This window comes from Marmota monax, unplaced genomic scaffold (genome assembly GCF_021218885.2).
Source record: "Marmota monax isolate L192 unplaced genomic scaffold, Marmota_monax_Labrador192_F-V1.1 WCK01_AAM20220418_F8-fsc00003, whole genome shotgun sequence".
NCBI lineage: Eukaryota > Metazoa > Chordata > Mammalia > Rodentia > Sciuridae > Marmota > Marmota monax.
Window position 1 is genome coordinate 27,018,382 of NW_026694084.1, and position 17,722 is coordinate 27,036,103.

General features: G+C 38.0%; 1 non-coding gene across 1 annotated transcript; it reads right to left on the bottom strand.

Annotated features, from left to right (window-relative positions):
* Window positions 1-16,218: 16,218 nt before the first annotated feature.
* Window positions 16,219-16,324, bottom strand: LOC124107077 (U6 spliceosomal RNA). Its single transcript, XR_006856281.1, has one exon. It is a non-coding gene; the product is annotated as a U6 spliceosomal RNA (small nuclear RNA).
* Between the last annotated feature and the right edge of the window lie 1,398 nt (window positions 16,325-17,722).

Genomic DNA, 17,722 nt, shown 5'->3' on the forward strand with positions numbered 1-17,722 from the left:
AGTGTTGTGGGAAGCTGGAGGGAAGGCAGTTGTGCCATCTATCCACAGCAAGGATACCAGGGCCCTGTGAAAGGTTGCTTGACCTTTTTTTGAGGTTTTATTTTCTCCACTTTTATTTTCCAGATAGAGTTGGAAAAAGAATGAAAATAAACACCTCATATGCCATGCATATCTGTCCTGTTGGTTGGGGTCAAAATTATGTTATGAAACAAAATGTTCTGTGTGTTATTCCATGAGCAAACAATTCAGGTTTTGGTATTTAAATCAAAATACAGTGCTTAACAGCATTGTATTTTGCTTTGCTCAACACCTGAAAACATGTTTTTAGGAGAAATTAGTATCTTTTGATATATTAGTATGTTTGCATAAAAAAAGAAAAAGTACTGTGGGCAGTTTAGAAATTACGTGTTAAGGAAAGTTAAGTAGATTTCTTTCTGTAGGAATTTTCACATCCTTTAATGTATTGTTAACTAGCTTTCCTAGCTCCAAACAGTATTATCTGAGAAAGGACAAAGACAGGAGAGAAAAATAAAAATGAATGGCTTTAGGGAGGCAATCAGCCACATCTACCACACTATAACCACAGCATTAGGATTCTCCTGTGACAGAGGATGAGAAATAAATAATGCTGCCTCTAAGTATTAGTTACCTTTTAAATAATTGCCACTAGCATCTCACATAGCATAGAAAATTAATGAATGTAATTGTGACATGATATAAATTATTTAAGTTCTCCTACCCTCAGTTTTTGCAGTCATAAAACTGAGCTAATTCCTAGCCCCTAAGTGTTACTATAATGGTTGCAGACAATTATGAATGTACATCTAGTCACAAAAATGAACATTTTTTCCTTTCTCTCCTCGGCCTTCAGCCTCTCCTCAGCCTCAATCAGTCATGGTCAAGAGTGAAGACAGAGCTAAGGGGGAATATTCAGGGTGCTAAATGCAAGACCAGGATTCCAGGGGAGGAAGCAGAGGATATGGCTGAATCTCTGATGCAACTTGAAGGAACCAGCACAGAAATCACTTCCACGGTGAAATTAAAAAAAAAAAAATAATGAGAGTAAAGAAATAAATGGGAAGGGTCCATGCTTTCTCACTTGACTCATTGCAGACCAGAAATTTGGAAAAAAAAAAAAAAAAAGGAATGTTGCTAAAAGTTCAAGAGCCAGTTTCTAGTAGAAGGGAGATCACAATCCAGAGTATCTGATTTCTAGCTCAGACTCTTCAACACTGAAGAGACATCAGTGGTTTCAGGTGCAATAAACCTAGACATGTTTTCTTAAACTCTCCAGCTCAGGATGGTATGCCTCCTCACAATTCTCTCCCTTACTGTCCACTTCTCATGCTATACTGAAGATTTCACTTTCTTCTTTACCTCTGCCCTGGCATATCTGATTATGATGCCACAAGGTCAAAGACTATGTTCTCTTCCTCTCTATATTTTAAGCACCTAACTTCTGTTAATTGGTATACATAATTATATGACATGTTAACCGAGATTACTTTGGGCTAATTCATATAAATAATTAATAAAAGATCTGTCTTCAATTGGATATTCTTATGTTAAATGTAATACCTTAATAAAATTATTTTAACTTTTAACTTTGCTATTATTGCATCTATTAATATAAATACTTAGAGTAGAAAGATTATAGGCATAGAGAAAACATTTCTCCTTTACCGATATAATAGAGTTCAGAGAGTTTACAGCCTCCTTCTCATTATACATTCTGAGGAAAATATATTAAAGGCTGGCAGCAGTCAGTTTTGACTCCTAAATTCTGAACAATTGGTGGATTAATTATTCTTAAATATATTAAAAATGATCAAGCCATAAATGTTTTGGAAGAATCATCAAGACAAGTCTAATAGAATTGAGTTGTAGCTACTTAAAAATCTAGCTGATTTCAGTATCATTTCCAAAATCGTGTGTACTTTAAACAAGGAAAGGAGCATATTCTACTCCCAGTTAGTTTTGGGTTTTGTCTTTTGGAAGAGCCCTCTCTTGGCCATGGATGACAAGGGAAGGAAATGTGTTAATAGGCTTTGCAATCCCACAGTTGGGTCTCCATTTTGAAGACTTGAAGCTTAGCTCTGTTAGAATCTAGTGACCCATCCAAGGAAGCTGTCAACTTAAAAGGATGAGCACACTGATTTTATCACTAGAATTGTTTAACAACACATTAAATGGGGTGAGCATCAATCCTCTTAAATTGGAATCAGAAAGTGAATTGCTTATGTGTTATTAGGAAATACATATTATGAATTTCTTAATGTCTTTCTTCATTTGGCTTGTTCTATTCGACTAAAAATTGGTCCAATAAACACCCTCTTTACAAAAAATAGAGTACTGAGCAATAGACAGAAAAAATATTCAAAATGAACTTTGGCATATTTGTTCATAATTTTTAAAGAATATTTTGAAACAACTTTGGTTTAAGTTGACCATTGTCACCATGGGTGGAAATGGAGTCTCCTTTACTCATTCCTAGGATTTTTATATGATTCCATGTGTTTTGCTTAGAATTCCGAGGGATAGAATCATACTATTGGGTTTCCTGATGGGTGTTTCATGTATTTATATGGTTTGTTAAATTTCATACTGACCTTTGTGGACAGGACTGTGTGTCTTGCCAAATTGAGAGCCCACTCAAAAGTCACATGCGCAAGTTAAGCAAAGGAATTTAAGATTATTTGCTTAAATAAAAGTTACTACCTCCTGTTATACAAATAACACAGAAATCCAAAATCTTCTTGGCCGTAACTGACTATTAAGAAGTCCTCTTTGATTATCTCAGTACAGATTAAAGACAGGCTTAGGAGGCAAATATCCTCCAATTATATGGTTTTATTTATGTACTATTTACTTTTAAAAACAAGGATGATATTAAGTCAAATGGACTATTTAGCAAGTTAAAACAACATGTTTAATAATTTGAGAAGAATTAAAAAAACAAAAACTTTGAGTAGACTATCTCCCCTACACTATCACTGCAGATATACAGTGAAAAAAATTTTTTTTTTTTTTGGTAATTCTGGTTCTGGCTTTTACTTATCTAGAGGTCTGAGGCTGAGATATACATAGAACACAGATAAAAGTCAGAAATCCCTGAATGAAAGACAGAATTCTCAGAAGACTGTTACACAGGCAAAAACCACCCCACTGCTGAGAATCTGTTCCCATTATCCAGGCGAGACTAAATGACACTGTCCAGACAAAACCAAAACACATGTATACACTCTTTCTTTTCTCCTTTCTCACTCATGTGCAGATGATAAAATTCACCTATATCTGAAAATAAGGAGACAAAAAGTCCTGCATTCTCAAATGTTCCAAAACATTTTATCAACTCCCTGAAGGCTGGGACCACAATGACTCAAGAAGAATATCCTTGGCCACTTTCTAATTTGTTTTTATTTGAAATAAACCCTAACTCAAAACATCACATCCACAAGCATTCTTTATAAGTTGTAAAATTTCTTATACAACAGAAGATGTCCATCGTTTCCTTCTTACACCAATTCCCCTTCTTCATGAACATTTTTTGACTTGTACACCTAAGGACCTGTTCTGGCAGTCCTAGATGACCCGATTGTGATCAACCTCACCCTTCTCTGGCATACCTGAGATCACGATGGACCAGCCAGCTTTTTTGGGAATCTGGAAACAGAGCGCAGAATTTTAATGAGGTTTTATTTGCCACTGCACAGTCAGGAAATTCAGCAATGGAGAGAGAGAACACATCGTGAGGCAAAGCTTTCCAGAGACTAATTAGGTTTCCTAATTTTCTAGTTCCTGCCCTTTCTGTCTCAAGAGGCCTAGCTGTATTCCTTGCCTCTGTTTTCTGTGAAATATCCCTTAAGTATTTCAATAAATTGCTATTGTTTGCCTGTTAGCATGATTAAGTTGAGTGACTACCAAACTATTCCTGGCTAAGAGAATGACAGGACTATATCATGTAAAAATATATCTTTTCAGTTGTAGTTCCTAAAACTGCATTTTAAAATGGTGATGGAATGCTAGGTTAGAACACATAGAAAAAAAAAATTAAGTCATAGACTTCCAAGTCACTTGCTATGTCTGTATTCCATAAACCCTTCCCGTGTCTACTACCAAAATAACAATTTTAAAATAATAATGTAGGTCTGTACATAAATTTTGTATGTTTTAATAAAAGGTCAGACTAGTAATTTCCCTAGATATTCCTATTTAAAACATGAAACTAAAATGAATTAAATAAACAACAAAAAGTCAGTAACAATAAACCCTTATTACCCAGAAATTTCAGACCAACAGACAATGATTCTCAAGATAGAATTGAGCATTAGCACTTCCACTGTTAAAGGGAGATCTTTTTTGAGCAGAGTTTACTTGTAGCCCTTAATTGTTGGTGAGGAACCTACAGAAATTTTCTTAGTCCCTTCATGGTGGGCCTAGATAAGAAATATTTGGGGCTAGGAATGTTTCCTTGTGGTAATGTTGGACCAGTAATGATGTATCTGATATTTTAAGAGAAACTGAAAATCTAATTTTATATGAAATTCTTTTAAAAAATGCTAGCAAGCTATTATCAGAAAGACAAATAGTAAACAAGTGTTGATAAGGATGTGTAGAAAAGAGAACCATTGCACACATCTTGGAGTGTAAATTAGTATAGGCATTATGGGAAGTAGTGTGGAGGCAGAAATTCAAAGCAAAGCTTTCCAGAGACAAATCATGGTTCCTAATTTGCTAGTTCCTGCACTTTGTGTCAGGTTCCTCAAGAAATTAAAAATAGAATCACCATATGGTCCAGCAAGTCCACTTCCAGATGACAGGTGAGGATGTTGAAGAGACACCTGCACTCCCTTGTCCATGCAGGTTTATTCACAGTGGCCAGGGTATAGAATTGTCCATCAATGGATGAGGGGAAAAGGCATGTACACAATGTGATACCATTCACCCTTAAAATAGAAGAAAATCATGTCATTTGTGACAATGTGAATGAACCTGGAGGACATGTTAAATGAAATAAGCCAAGCATAAAAAGTAAATACCACATGATCTTAGTTATACATAGTATGAAAAAGGCCAATTCATAAAAATTGAGTTACATGGTGTCTACCAGTGGACAAAGAAGGAAAGAGTTTAGGAGATATCTGAGGAGATATCTGTCAAAGAACATAAAATTTCAGTTAGGAGGAATAAACTCAAGAGATCTATTGTACATTATGATGGCTACAGTTAATAATAATTCCTCATATACTTGAAAAATCACTGAGAGTAGATTGTAAGTGCTTTCAAACCCCCTCACAAAAGGAAAATATATGAAATAATGCATATAGTAAACAGCTTGATTTGGTCATTGCACAATGTACAAATATATAAAAGCCTCCAAATGTATATATATGTGTGTGTGTATGTGTATGTCTCTGTGTGTGTACAGCCATTATGGAAAGCAGTGTGGAGGCAGAAATTCAAAGCAAGTAGAATTTCTACTTGCTCATTAAAAAAAATTTAGAAAAAAATTTAAAGTACACTTAGTTCGGTATTCACTGGTACAAATGGCATTTTATATTGAGGAAAAAGGAAAACTTGTATTAAAAAAAATCATTCTACTTAATTATAAATCACATAAAAAATTTTTGAAAATCATATGCTAGCAAATAGTCTAATAGACATATACATACACACACATTCATATCTTCATATAAATAAAAATTTCTAAAGCCAAATTGAGCTTCTCAGCTATTATTACTTTTGCTTTAAATACTTGTCATCTGGCTTTTAATGATTCTACTTGATTATGGGGGATTATAGGTAAAAAAAAATTATATGAATTGCCCAAGACCAAACACTATGCTGAAAGTGGAAAATTAACATATTTTGTGGGTATACATAAAAATTTTAAGACACATATGCCATATACATATACATATACCACATATACCATATACATCTGCTTCTGACATTAGCAGTCAAATTATCCTTTCCACTAAAACCTAAATATATGTTTTAAGTGTCTAATACTTTTCTATGCGATATAAAATAATACATAATACTTTTATATGATATATATTATTTATATATGTATATGAACTCATATATATATAAGAATAGGACTTAAAATCATTCTCAGTCCCAACACCCTTGGAATGTAATGGTAACTTAGCCAGTGTCCAGGTGTCTGATTTATTCTTTTTCCAACCATTATGCATCACACTAAGTTTTGTTTTCTTCATAAGAAAAGGAATTTTCGTCAGCACATGCTTGCAATCTCAGCTACTCTGGATGCTGAAACAGGAGGATTTCAAGTTTGAGACTAGCCTAGGTAACTTAGTGACCATGTCTCAAAATCAATTAAAAAAAAAAAAAAGTTTGAGGATGTAGCTCAGTGATAGAATACTCCTATGTTCACTCTCCAACTCTCCAATACTGGAAAATAAAGAAAGAAAGGGGGTGGGAGGAAGGTGGGGGTGGGAGGAAGGTGGGGGTGGGGTGGGTTGGTGGGGGGGTGAGAGAGAGAGAAGGAGAGGGGAAGGGAGGTGAAGGAATGCAAAGGAAACTAAAGAAAGGAAACAGTATCTCTCATTTACATATAAAATAAAGCTGAAGACCCTTACTTTCCAACCTAAGACAGCTTAGCTTTCTGCGTTGATACCCACCTATTGCTCTCCCTAGAGGCCTGTGCCTCCACAGTATTCTTCAAAGTTTCTGCAACCAAATGTGTTTCAAGGAATGCCAGTGGACACTGTGGGTGGGGGAAAGTGTGAATTTTGTAAACTTTTTGGATAAACCAGTTACCATAGTTAAACAATTAGTTTAGTTGAACAATTATTGAGTGGCTTATGTGTGTGGAGTCCTGGGTATGAGCAGGTGAACTAGAGAGACACACTTCCTGCTTCCCCTGGAGCAGGTCCAACACAGAATTCTTAGAGCCAAGTTTGTCCAACCACAGCACATGGCTTCTTGAGCATCTGCCCCAGGGCGTGCTTGTACTAAGTACTCTCTCCCCTTTGAGCACTTGACCCCTTCCCTGCTTTCTTTCAGGGTATTTTTTTCCTTACCTCTTCATTCTCCTTTTGATTCATCAAATTCCTCTTGTATTTCATTATCTACCAGCTCCTAAGCCCCCTCCTTGAGAAGCTGCTCTGACAGACTCAGAAAAGTTTAGGTGTTCTAACCTTCTCAGCGTTATAGCACTTCCAAAAATGTTTTCACATACTTTCCATAAAGGATTGGGGTAATTTTGGTGTCGTCTCGAAACAAATACCAAGCAGGGCTATATCTCAAATCTATATGTACTGGTAATGTCTTAGAGAAGGCTTAGGCAGATACTTGTTAAAACTCTCCAATGACTTCCCAGTTATTTGAGAAGAATAAAAACCAGGAATCTTGATGGATAGGCTCCTGTGTACTTGGGCCCTGCTCTCTGATCTTACCTCTGAACTCTCTCACCCTTTCCAGTTCACTGCAGATGCAGAAACCTCCTGTGTTATTTCACCGCCCATTAGCATGTCCTGCTTTAAGACCTTGGCCTTTGCAGTTATCTCTGCTCCAAAAGTTTTTCTCCATGGAATTTTTCAAGCCATTTATATAAGATACCAAATCTCCATCACCCCCAGGGACCTCCTATGCTCTTTTCTTTCTTTCATTATTTTTCAGAGCATCATATCATATACTAAAGAGTTAACTATTGCTATATAACAAACCACCCACAAAGCCTAGTGACAGAAAATGGTGATTTGTTTCTTATAGTCTTGTTGGTCAACTGACCCTGACTGATTCCTCTTCTCATTTGCCAAGAAGCCACAGAAGGTGGCCTCACTCACATGCCTGGCGTTTGCAGCTGGCTCTCAGCTGGGTACAGTAGCTCCCTAAGTGGCCCTCCTCCAGGAGTTTCGAGTCTACCTACTGTGACTGACTCAGGGCCTTCTTCTCAGACAGCAGGATGAAAGCAGCAAGACTCCTTGACACTGAGGGGCCAAAGCTGCAATAGCCCCTCTTTTGCACGTTATTAATCCAGTGCAAGGGGTGGGCCTAGAGTGTACCTCTTGAAAGAGGAGTTGTAATGTACAGGCCATATTTAATATACTGCAATATAGTTTTTAGTTTGTCTATCTTTTTACCTACTTGACTACCTATTTGTTGATCTTTTGCCTCCTGCCTGCCTTTCCTATATATGCGCAACCCCCATGAATGTGGAAACTTGTGTTCCTTATAATAAATTCAATGCATAGAATAGTGTTGAGAACGTAGTAGGTTCACAATAAGTATTTGTTGAGCAGATGAATGAATCATCCTCATCTGATTTTACACCATAATGTGAAATGATCAGGAAGGCAAAATTCCTTGAGGAATGATAGGATTCTATGTGTGAAGCACTGTCTCTATTCCTACCATAGCACCTGACTCTTAGGAGATGGGGATGGAAAATATTTGTTGACTGGCTATTGCTATCATGGTTTCACAAATGAGAAAACTAGACACTGGAATATGAATTGGCTTACTTGAAAACTTTCAAGTGTTATTAAAATAGAGACCTTCTGTCTTGAAATGTGATATTCTTTTTTTTTAACCTCCTTGTTCCATAGTCATCTCACCAAATTACGTTGTGTGAATTAAATGGAGCAGACACTTTGCTCTAAGTTAGAAATACAAGGAGAAATTTTTCATAACAATTGTAATACAATTGTATTAGAGATAAGTTGTATCTCTAAGTTAGATATACAATGAGAAACAAAGAGAAATTTGATCCATGGACACAAGACCTTTAATGTGTGCTGAAGGAGTTGGCCACTGATTAAACAGACCCTTAGAGCAGGCAAGAGTAGCACTAGTCTACAAAGGAGAGTGCTGTGGGACACTACTAAGATAGCTTTTCATACTAGAGAAACAGCAATGGCCTTCCCTCATTGAGTTTGTAGGTAATAAAACAGGGATGTGGGAGTACATGCCTGTAATCCCAGAGGCTCAGGATGCTGGAGCAGGAGGATGTCAAATTCAAAGCCAGCCTCAGCCTCTTAGCAAGGGCCTAAGCAACTCAGCAAGACCCTGTCTATCTCTAAATAAAACATTAAAAAAGGTTTGGGAATGTGACTCAGTGGTTAAGTGCCCCTGCGTTCAATTTCCAATACTAAAAGCAAAAACAAACAAACAAACAAACCAGAGAAGGTCCATTATCAAGATAATATTTTATTAACTGATACTGTGCTTCAATTCACAAGATCCGATCTTATCAACTATTAGCACAATCTGGGAAATGTTGCTTTTTTGCTACATACAAATGCTTATCCATATTTTAGCTTGTCAAACATGCACTGTAACTATTATTACTGAGAATGCCCACTCTTTTGCCATGCTTTTATGTTTTCTTTTTCTGTAAATGCTATGCACTGAGTTTGAAGTAGACTTGACTTCTGGAATAGACTGGTAGCACAATTCCTAGAAGGGAGCAGTTAACTAGGCAGAAAGAAAAGACCCTGGTTCTAGTTCTGACTGCTCTTGGCTAATGGTTTCCTTTGCTCAAGTCAGTGTCCCCTTAGGACTTTGGTTTCCTCTTCTCTCAGTGAAAGATCCAATTGGATTCTTTAGAGCTAATTCTCAGTAGAGAGTCTGCTCCTTGCACCACCGCTCTTCTCCTGCACACACTTGACTCCCAGCCACTTTGTCTTTGAGAAATCACCTCTCCTATTGTTTTATTACCCTCAGGTATAGAGGTTCACAAAGCAAGCCCAGCCCATGTCTGTCACAGACTGGGGCGCTCAGAAGAGAAAATGGGAAGAAGTAGTCCCAGGCAGAGAAGGTGATGTCATTCATACCTCATGCTGAGATATTGCCTGTTTTCCAGTTTCATAGACCCCCTGTAGTTTCTGACAAGTACTCTTTTGGGGTGGGAGTGGGGGTTCCTTAACTTGTTTAGCACCATACTAATAGACTTTTCAGCATTAGTTCCTGGGATCAGATTTTTCTCTGAGCTACAATCTGAAGTAAAGCTCATGGTAACTTTCTAGGATCTCAGTTTTAGGGGAGATTTGCTGCAGGAAGGAGAGTGTTATTAACTACAAAATGCAAAGGTAAGCAGAGCGCTTTGCAAATAACTCCTAATAAACAGACAGAGCCAGGTGTGAAACAAGATTTATATCTTCCCATGGCCCAAAGCCACATGGATTCCAATGCTTTGACTGCTGATGATCATCTTGGATATGGGCCACTGTTCCCCAGGACATAGTGATGGTCTAGTCCTCTGGGTGGGAAGCAGCAATACCTTGCCTTTCATCCACCTTGAGAAAGGAAATGCTGGGCCAAATTTAATAAAGGCACAAGGGCTCATGGAGGGAGAAAGGAAAGATCTGTGACTCTGGTGAAGGAAAACTCCTTCTGATTGAAAGTCTTCTGGCCCGGAGCCCCCTTTGGCCTGAGAGAATGCCCTCCTGTCATTGCAATAGAAAGCAGAGGTCACCCCTACTCCCAGCTGTCTTTCTTTCCTGGCTTTCTTGTAGCCCACTCTACTCAAATCCAGACAAGATCAGCTTTCTCGCGTCATACAGGTGATACACCAGGGAAAGTGTTTCCTCTGCTGCTCCTTTTCCTGTTTGGTAGGGAAGAAGCCTAGAGGGGCAGAGAGTGAGCAGACAAGGAAGGAAGGCATCAGGAAAGAAATGACAGGAGAGGGGGTGGAAAAGATCAGAAATGAAGAGGAGGAAGACCTGAGCCTGGCATGGAAGAATGATCCCTGGCAGAGCAGGCAGACGGGGGCTCTCGCTTTACTGCTAATGAAACATGACCCCAAATATTCACTTCTTATTCCTGAACCTCAGTTTTTTTCTACAACATGGCTTTTGTGATTTGAAAGTACTCCCATGACTTGAATTGTGAGATTTAAAGTACATCTGAAGGAATAAATAATCCATCATAGCTTAAAGTCGACTAAATGCAGTGTTTTGGATTGATCTGAAGTAGAAGAAAAAGACATTACTTAGAAAACTTGTGAAATATAAATCATGTCTGCAGTTTAGTTAGTGGTATTGTATTATTGCAGGTTGAGTATCCCTTATCCAAAATACTTAGGACCTGTAGTGCTTTTTATTTTGGATTATTTTGGATTTTGGAATATTTGCATACATTTGATAAGGTATCTCAGGAATAAGAATTAAGTCTAAATGTGAAATTAATTTGTTTCATATACACCTCACATACAGAGACTGAAGTTAATTTTATACAATATTTTTAGTGTTCCTGTGTTTTGACAGCAACTTATCACATGATATCAAGCATCGTGGGGTATCATGCTAATGCTCAGAGAGTTTCAGATATAGGAGTGTTCAGGATTTCAGATTTTCAGATTAGGAATGCTTGACCTATATTATTATACTAGTGTTCATATATGCATCATGGAAATAACACATTAGCATTAGGGAAAACTGGATGAAAAGTATGCCAGACTTTCTGTATTATCATTTAAACTGTTATGTTTAGATATGTCTCATAAAAGCTCAGGTGAGACCATGCAAGAAGATTTAGAGGTGAAATAATTGGGTTATGAGAGCCATAACTCAATCAGTAATTTAATTTCCTGATAGGGGTTCACTGAATGGTAACTTTAGGCAGATAGGGAGTGGCTGGAGGAGGTGGGTCCCTGGGAATATGCTTTTAGGGTTTGTATTTTTTTTTTGGAGCATAATGCAGTCTCTGTCTCTCTGTCTCTCTCTCTCTCTCTGTCTCTCTCTCTCTCTCTCTCAATATCTCCCCACTCTGAGTTGCTTTCCTCCACCACACTCTTCCACAATTTTGTTCTGCCTCTGCTGGCAGCTGCCAGCATGCCTCATCTTGAGCCCGGAGGAATGAAGTTGGCCTTCAATGGACTGAGACCTCTGAAACCATGGGTCCCAAACAAACTTTTCCTCCTCTAATTGTTCTTGTCAAGTCTTTTGGTCATAGCAGCAAAAAGACTGACAAAAAAAAAAAAAGGAATTGAATCTAAAATTCTTTCTAAATTAATTTGTTTGAAAAAATAGACTGCATCTACTGGAAATCCCATACCCTCTCTTTATGAACCAATTTTGTTCACTATTTTGCAAAGCCCCGCTCCTGTGTTATTTCCTTGGCAATATTTCACCCAGCTTCTTCAAGAAGTTCTGTCCCCTTCCTCAGTAAATTCAATGATTGTTATACACTGAAAATATTTGGTTCTATTGAATCTTAAATCCCTGATCCAGCATTCCTTAGAGATTCTTTTGGATAAAAGACGGGTTATTTTGAAACACAAATTTATTTGTCAGAGTGAAAAGCGTTTAGTAGCTCATGTCTCAGGTTGATTTACTTTAATCTTGTTAGTCTTTCTAATACTTCAGTAAAGAAAGTTAGAATTTTATTACTTCAGGAGAGAAATGAGAAAGAGGAAGCACCTAAAAGCAGAAGATGTAGTCACTTTAGGGTAGAGACAAAGGCTCCAGGAGGAAGAAGAAAGACGAAGAAAAGACATTGAAGGATCCCAGGGATAAGTGTACCTATTACACAGGCGATTTTCCATCATGCTTTTCAGTCTGGGTTTACCCTGTTTCCTTGTTTGGGTTTCTCTGCAAAGGTACAATGAATCAAGCAATATATACATATATATATATATATATATATATATATATATATATATATATATATATATATATATATGAGTTGATTTTAAGATGCACTCACAGTAGGGGGAGGAATAATACAAGGACGATAACCAACAAAGTAGGCATTACCAACTCAGTTACCACAGTGTGAGCCTCAGACCCTTCCAACACAGAGGGTAGAGGAATCCCAAATTACACCCTTCCTCCCTCTATCTGTCATGGGCTGTGTCCAGAACTCCCCTTACCAAAGTGCTCCCCTGAATATTCTCAATCAGGACACTGGATATCAGATCACAGAAGATGAAAATGAGGCATCAACAGCTTCTGCCATAGGTGAGATAATCTGCTGGCTTCAATCCTTAATTCTTCCACTTACTAGCTGGGGAAATTTGAAGAAGTTAATGATATTCTTCCTTTGACTATGATGGTGGAAAATCTTCCCTAATCATTCTCAACCTGCGCAGGCTCTCCCCATACCATACCTGCTCTCTGGCACAGACCCAGAGCTCCACTTCAAAGATCATACCAGGGTATGGAAATAAAGGGCACTGAAGACTCCATAATTCCAAACTAAGATAGGAAATATTTCCCCCATTGACATGGAGGAGAATTGCAGGGAGAGCAGAGAAGAGAGTAAGAAATAGAAATCAAGATCATGGCAGTTGAGTGACTCTCACTGGATTTTCAAGGAAGCAGGAAAATCTGTTTCTTTCTTTCTTTTTTCTAAGTACTTAAACTGGTTCTTTCTTTTTTTTCTTGATGCATTACATAATTGTAGACTTCATTATGCCATATTAATACATGTACATAATTCGATCATAATTTGATCCCTGGTACCTTTTCGTTCCCTCCCCTCCTCCCTGTCCCTGATGTATTTACTCTACTAAACGTCCTTCTATTGTTATTACTTATATTAGTATAATTTATTTATATATATATGCATATGATTTGTTGTTTTGTACGTGTACATAATTTGGTAGATTTTGTTCCCTGTTACCTCCTCTCCTCCCTCCCTCTCCATTCCCATCCTTTGCTCTGCTATTCTCCCTTCTAAGGAAAATCTGTTTCTATAAGCCTTTTTCTCTTGGGGTCTCCCAGGGATCACTCCCACATACAGCCCCATTAGACCCTCAACATATGTATTACATATTCTAGCCGATGGGTTTGAGACACCAAGATGTTTTTAATGAAGTGCATTTATGGTTTGTTGCCAAAAGCTACTCAGAGAGAAAAAACTAATATATTTTCCATTTCTTGGGTCCTTGGGGAAAGATAACATTATAAGCCATTATGCAGAGATTCTTCTTAAGACTCTCCCAGCTTGACAGCTCTTTCAGTCTCGATTTTTTTTCCCTTGAAGGCTGAGTTTCAGTTGTTTACACACCAGTGTTTTCTGAAGTCTCCTTTTCATCTAAAACCTGACAAGGTTAAACATGAACCACACATTTTAAACATGAACCTCATGCTTCTAAACCTTGAAGGACTGGTACCAAACAATAGCAGAGCCCTAATTAACTGAAAGATAGTGAGCAATTCTTTGAGGAGCAAAGAAAAAAATGTTAATGCATCTATATAATATGAGGATTTTTTTAGCGGTATGTTGCAGGCAATGGTTTGAAGTTACTTACATTCAGTTCAATCTTTTGGCAAGCTTGTATTTTTATCTGTATTTTGATGACCAAAATAAAACTAATACAAGACTATAATCCTCCATACAGACCTGTCTATGCTGAAAATATTTTGCTGCTAAACAAGTAGGTCAATTATTTCCTTCTAGTTAAGAAAATTATAATGTTCAGTTAGCTTGCTTATACCTAGGAACTAGCAGGGATCATTCTCCCTAAAAGAGGTACAAATTATAAAGGGAAAGTTCAAGAATTAGTTGTTGTTCAAAAGTCACAGAATGTGGCTGTTTCTCCTCTAAGTGTCTTTCACTCCAGCACCTTCCTTCCCTTTCTTTTGGACCTCTTCATTTCCTCAATTTCAAATTCTCACTTCTACACAATCAGGATAGTTTAGGACACTTCAGTGGACATTGCTCTGCCTCATTCAATCCAAACCACTGGTTTGATTGCTTCAATTCATCCCACCCTACATAAAAATCTATGCAGAGGGAAAGTAGTGACTTCTGCAGCCAGGACACAGATTCCAGCCTCAGTCTCCACTACTTTCTCATATAAATCTTCATTATTGCAGGCTAGTCTCTGTAGTCTCCCAGACACATCTCACGATTTCCCATTTCTATATCTGCATTAATCATTTTCTGTTGCTATGACAAAATGCCTGAGATAAACAACTTAAAAGTGGTCCCTATTTCTAAACACTTAGTCCCAGTCAGGAAGAGACATTTCCCAAGAAGAATGCAAAGCAGTGAGTAGAATCAACAGTTTATTTTGGCTAAATCTAGAGGAGAACTTTAACTGTCACAACCATCATTAAGTGTCATGAACTGCATCAGTACGAAATGAATTTCCAGTCAACGAAGGCACTTGAGATATGCTACATTGAGTGAGATAACATGGTAGGGGGACAGTGACGTGGGGATGATTCTGAAGGGAGCTCAGAGCAGAAGAGATTTTTGTTCTGTGAAGACATCCCCCTAAATCATAGCTGAGTTCAGTAATGTTGCAATTGCAGGGATGGAACTGCAGAAGCCTATTTCTGGTCTATTGCAGAGATCTTGTGATTTCCCCATAATAAGGAAAGTGATCCCAGGAGACAGGTCATTCTCTCATGGACTGCCACTAACATCTAGGATATTTTCTCTTCACTATTCATAACACAGAGTGGATCATCTTTAACATAGGACAAACATTGTGTGCAAATTATTCCTTCTTGGTATGCAGAACATACATTTGGCGTCTTCCTCTAGTTGCAAAGAGAAAATCCAGAGAGATGGTTGAACCAACAAGGGACAAAAATTTTCAAGTGTATTCTCATGTATCTTTGGTTTACTTTTGCCACAGTAAAAGGGAAAGATATTCTGAGTACATACTACTGCTAACTACTAGCGTTTTCTAAAAGAAAACTTCACCTTTTCTTTGCCCCCCAGTTCCCAGATTATTTTCTGTCTCAGAGGAGAAATTTCCAACTTTAATAATAACTTCTGAGTGGGAGTGTTAGTATGTTCAAATTTATTTCCTCTTCTGAATACCCCACCATACTTACACACCTTGAATCAAACTTATTTTAGGTTCCATAAAAAATGCATAGCCCTAGAGGTATTAGTGCACAGTTTCAAAAGGAGTGGTGAAGGAGAATTGGGTATCAAGAAAAGGTACCTTTACTCGTATTTCAAATAGTGTTACACAGAGCCTTAAATTCATACTCACACATGAGAAAGAATGAAACTACAGAAAGAAAAATACCTTGGGTGATCTCACTTATATGTGAAATCTACAAAAGTTAAGCTCATGAAGGAGAGAGTAGGATGGTGGTTGCCAGAAGCTGGGGCAGGGAGGGTGGAGGGGGTAGGGATATGTATGAAAGAGGACAAAGATTCCGTACAAGAGGAAGAATGAGCTTCAGTAATGTAGTGCACAGAATGGTGATTACAATAAAAAAAAATGGGGTGCATATTTTTAAATTACCAAGTGATTTTTTTTTATGCTGAACTGGGTCTCAAAATAAGGAGCATTTCCTGGATTTGCTTGTCATCCTTGCACAGGGGCCTGCTAAACTCTGCATTGCTCCAACTTCAGGATATATTCTGCCCAGTGTTTTCAAATGTTTTCACCACACACAGCAAATTCTATGAGGTGATGTATTTGTTAGTCTGACCTAATCATAGCACAATATATATACATACATCAAATTACCACATTGTATCCCATAATCCTTACAGTTACTATGTGTCAATTTAAAAGAAGTATTAAGAAAAAAATAGAGAAATGTCTTGGGATGAGGCTACCGGGTTCTATCCTGTCGGCCATCAACTGATTCTGATCTTGAGTAATTCCTTTTATTTGTCTTCGTCTCAATTTCTTTACCTGTAAAACTTGCCTGGAACTGAATAATTTCCTGAATGTTACAAATTTAAGGCAAATGTTTGTGGGGGGAAAAAAAGGAAATAGGAGTTGACAGTAGGGTGGGGGTGTTGAAACACTTAGCAGCTGTGATATGTTCTGCTTGCTTAGCAGAGTGACAGAGGGTTCTGTCTTTGGCACAAAACAACCAAATGGTGCAAACTCACCCAGTGTCTTTTTCCAAGGAGAGCACGGCAAGATTTGATGACTGATAAACATCCACAGGGAGAACATTATTAGGAAGCAGAGATGCTGCTGGGGGAGCATCAGAGTTTCTCTGTAGGATCCACAATTCCAGCTTTAGGAGCCTTGTTTTGAATTATTCTGAATGTCTGTGTTAAAGTGAGAGTAAATGCTTTATGGGGTAAAACTTGGCCTGGCTCAGCCTTCTTTTGTATTAGTGATTAAAACTTCAAATGTGAAAAATGTGCCCTGTATTTCTTTGGCTATGGCATCACCATCTGCATCCCCCCCTGGACATGTCAGACTCATAGGGAGGCTCACTCACGCTTGCTTGCACACACACACTCACACATGGATCCTGGATCAGATTTCCAGTCAAACTTAACCCTTAAATACCACTGACTTTCACTAGGTCTCTACATGTGCTAGTTGATTTGTTCTGGTTTAGAAGGACATTGAAGCCAAGACTTCTCTTCCACCATCAGCAACTGTCCGACTGCTTACTCAAGCAAAAGTGTTCCTTATCTAAACAAATCCCACCCAAATATCATAAAAATCAGCTACTCGTCTTTGGTCATTTCTCCCAGGAATTCCAAGTCTGAGTCTCCTCGGATCTGAGAAATATTATTTCTTTAAATTATTTTTGAAATCAGCCTCTGAAATCCAACTGAGCAAGGGGGTGATGTAAGGCAAGAGGGAAAGAGAGTGGGGACTAAAACAGAAAGCAAAGACCCTTGCCCACGAGGGGCCCTGAAGATCAATAGGGAGGCAACAGAGGAAGCGAGAAAAGAAAAGGCAAAGTCATAAAACTTAGACACAAAGCCTGTGCAGTGGCAGAAGCTTGCCCACCAGTTTCTGGACAGGGTCTTGTAGATTCCCCTGCAGTTCAGTTCCATTTGCCCCAGGCACCTGCTCACA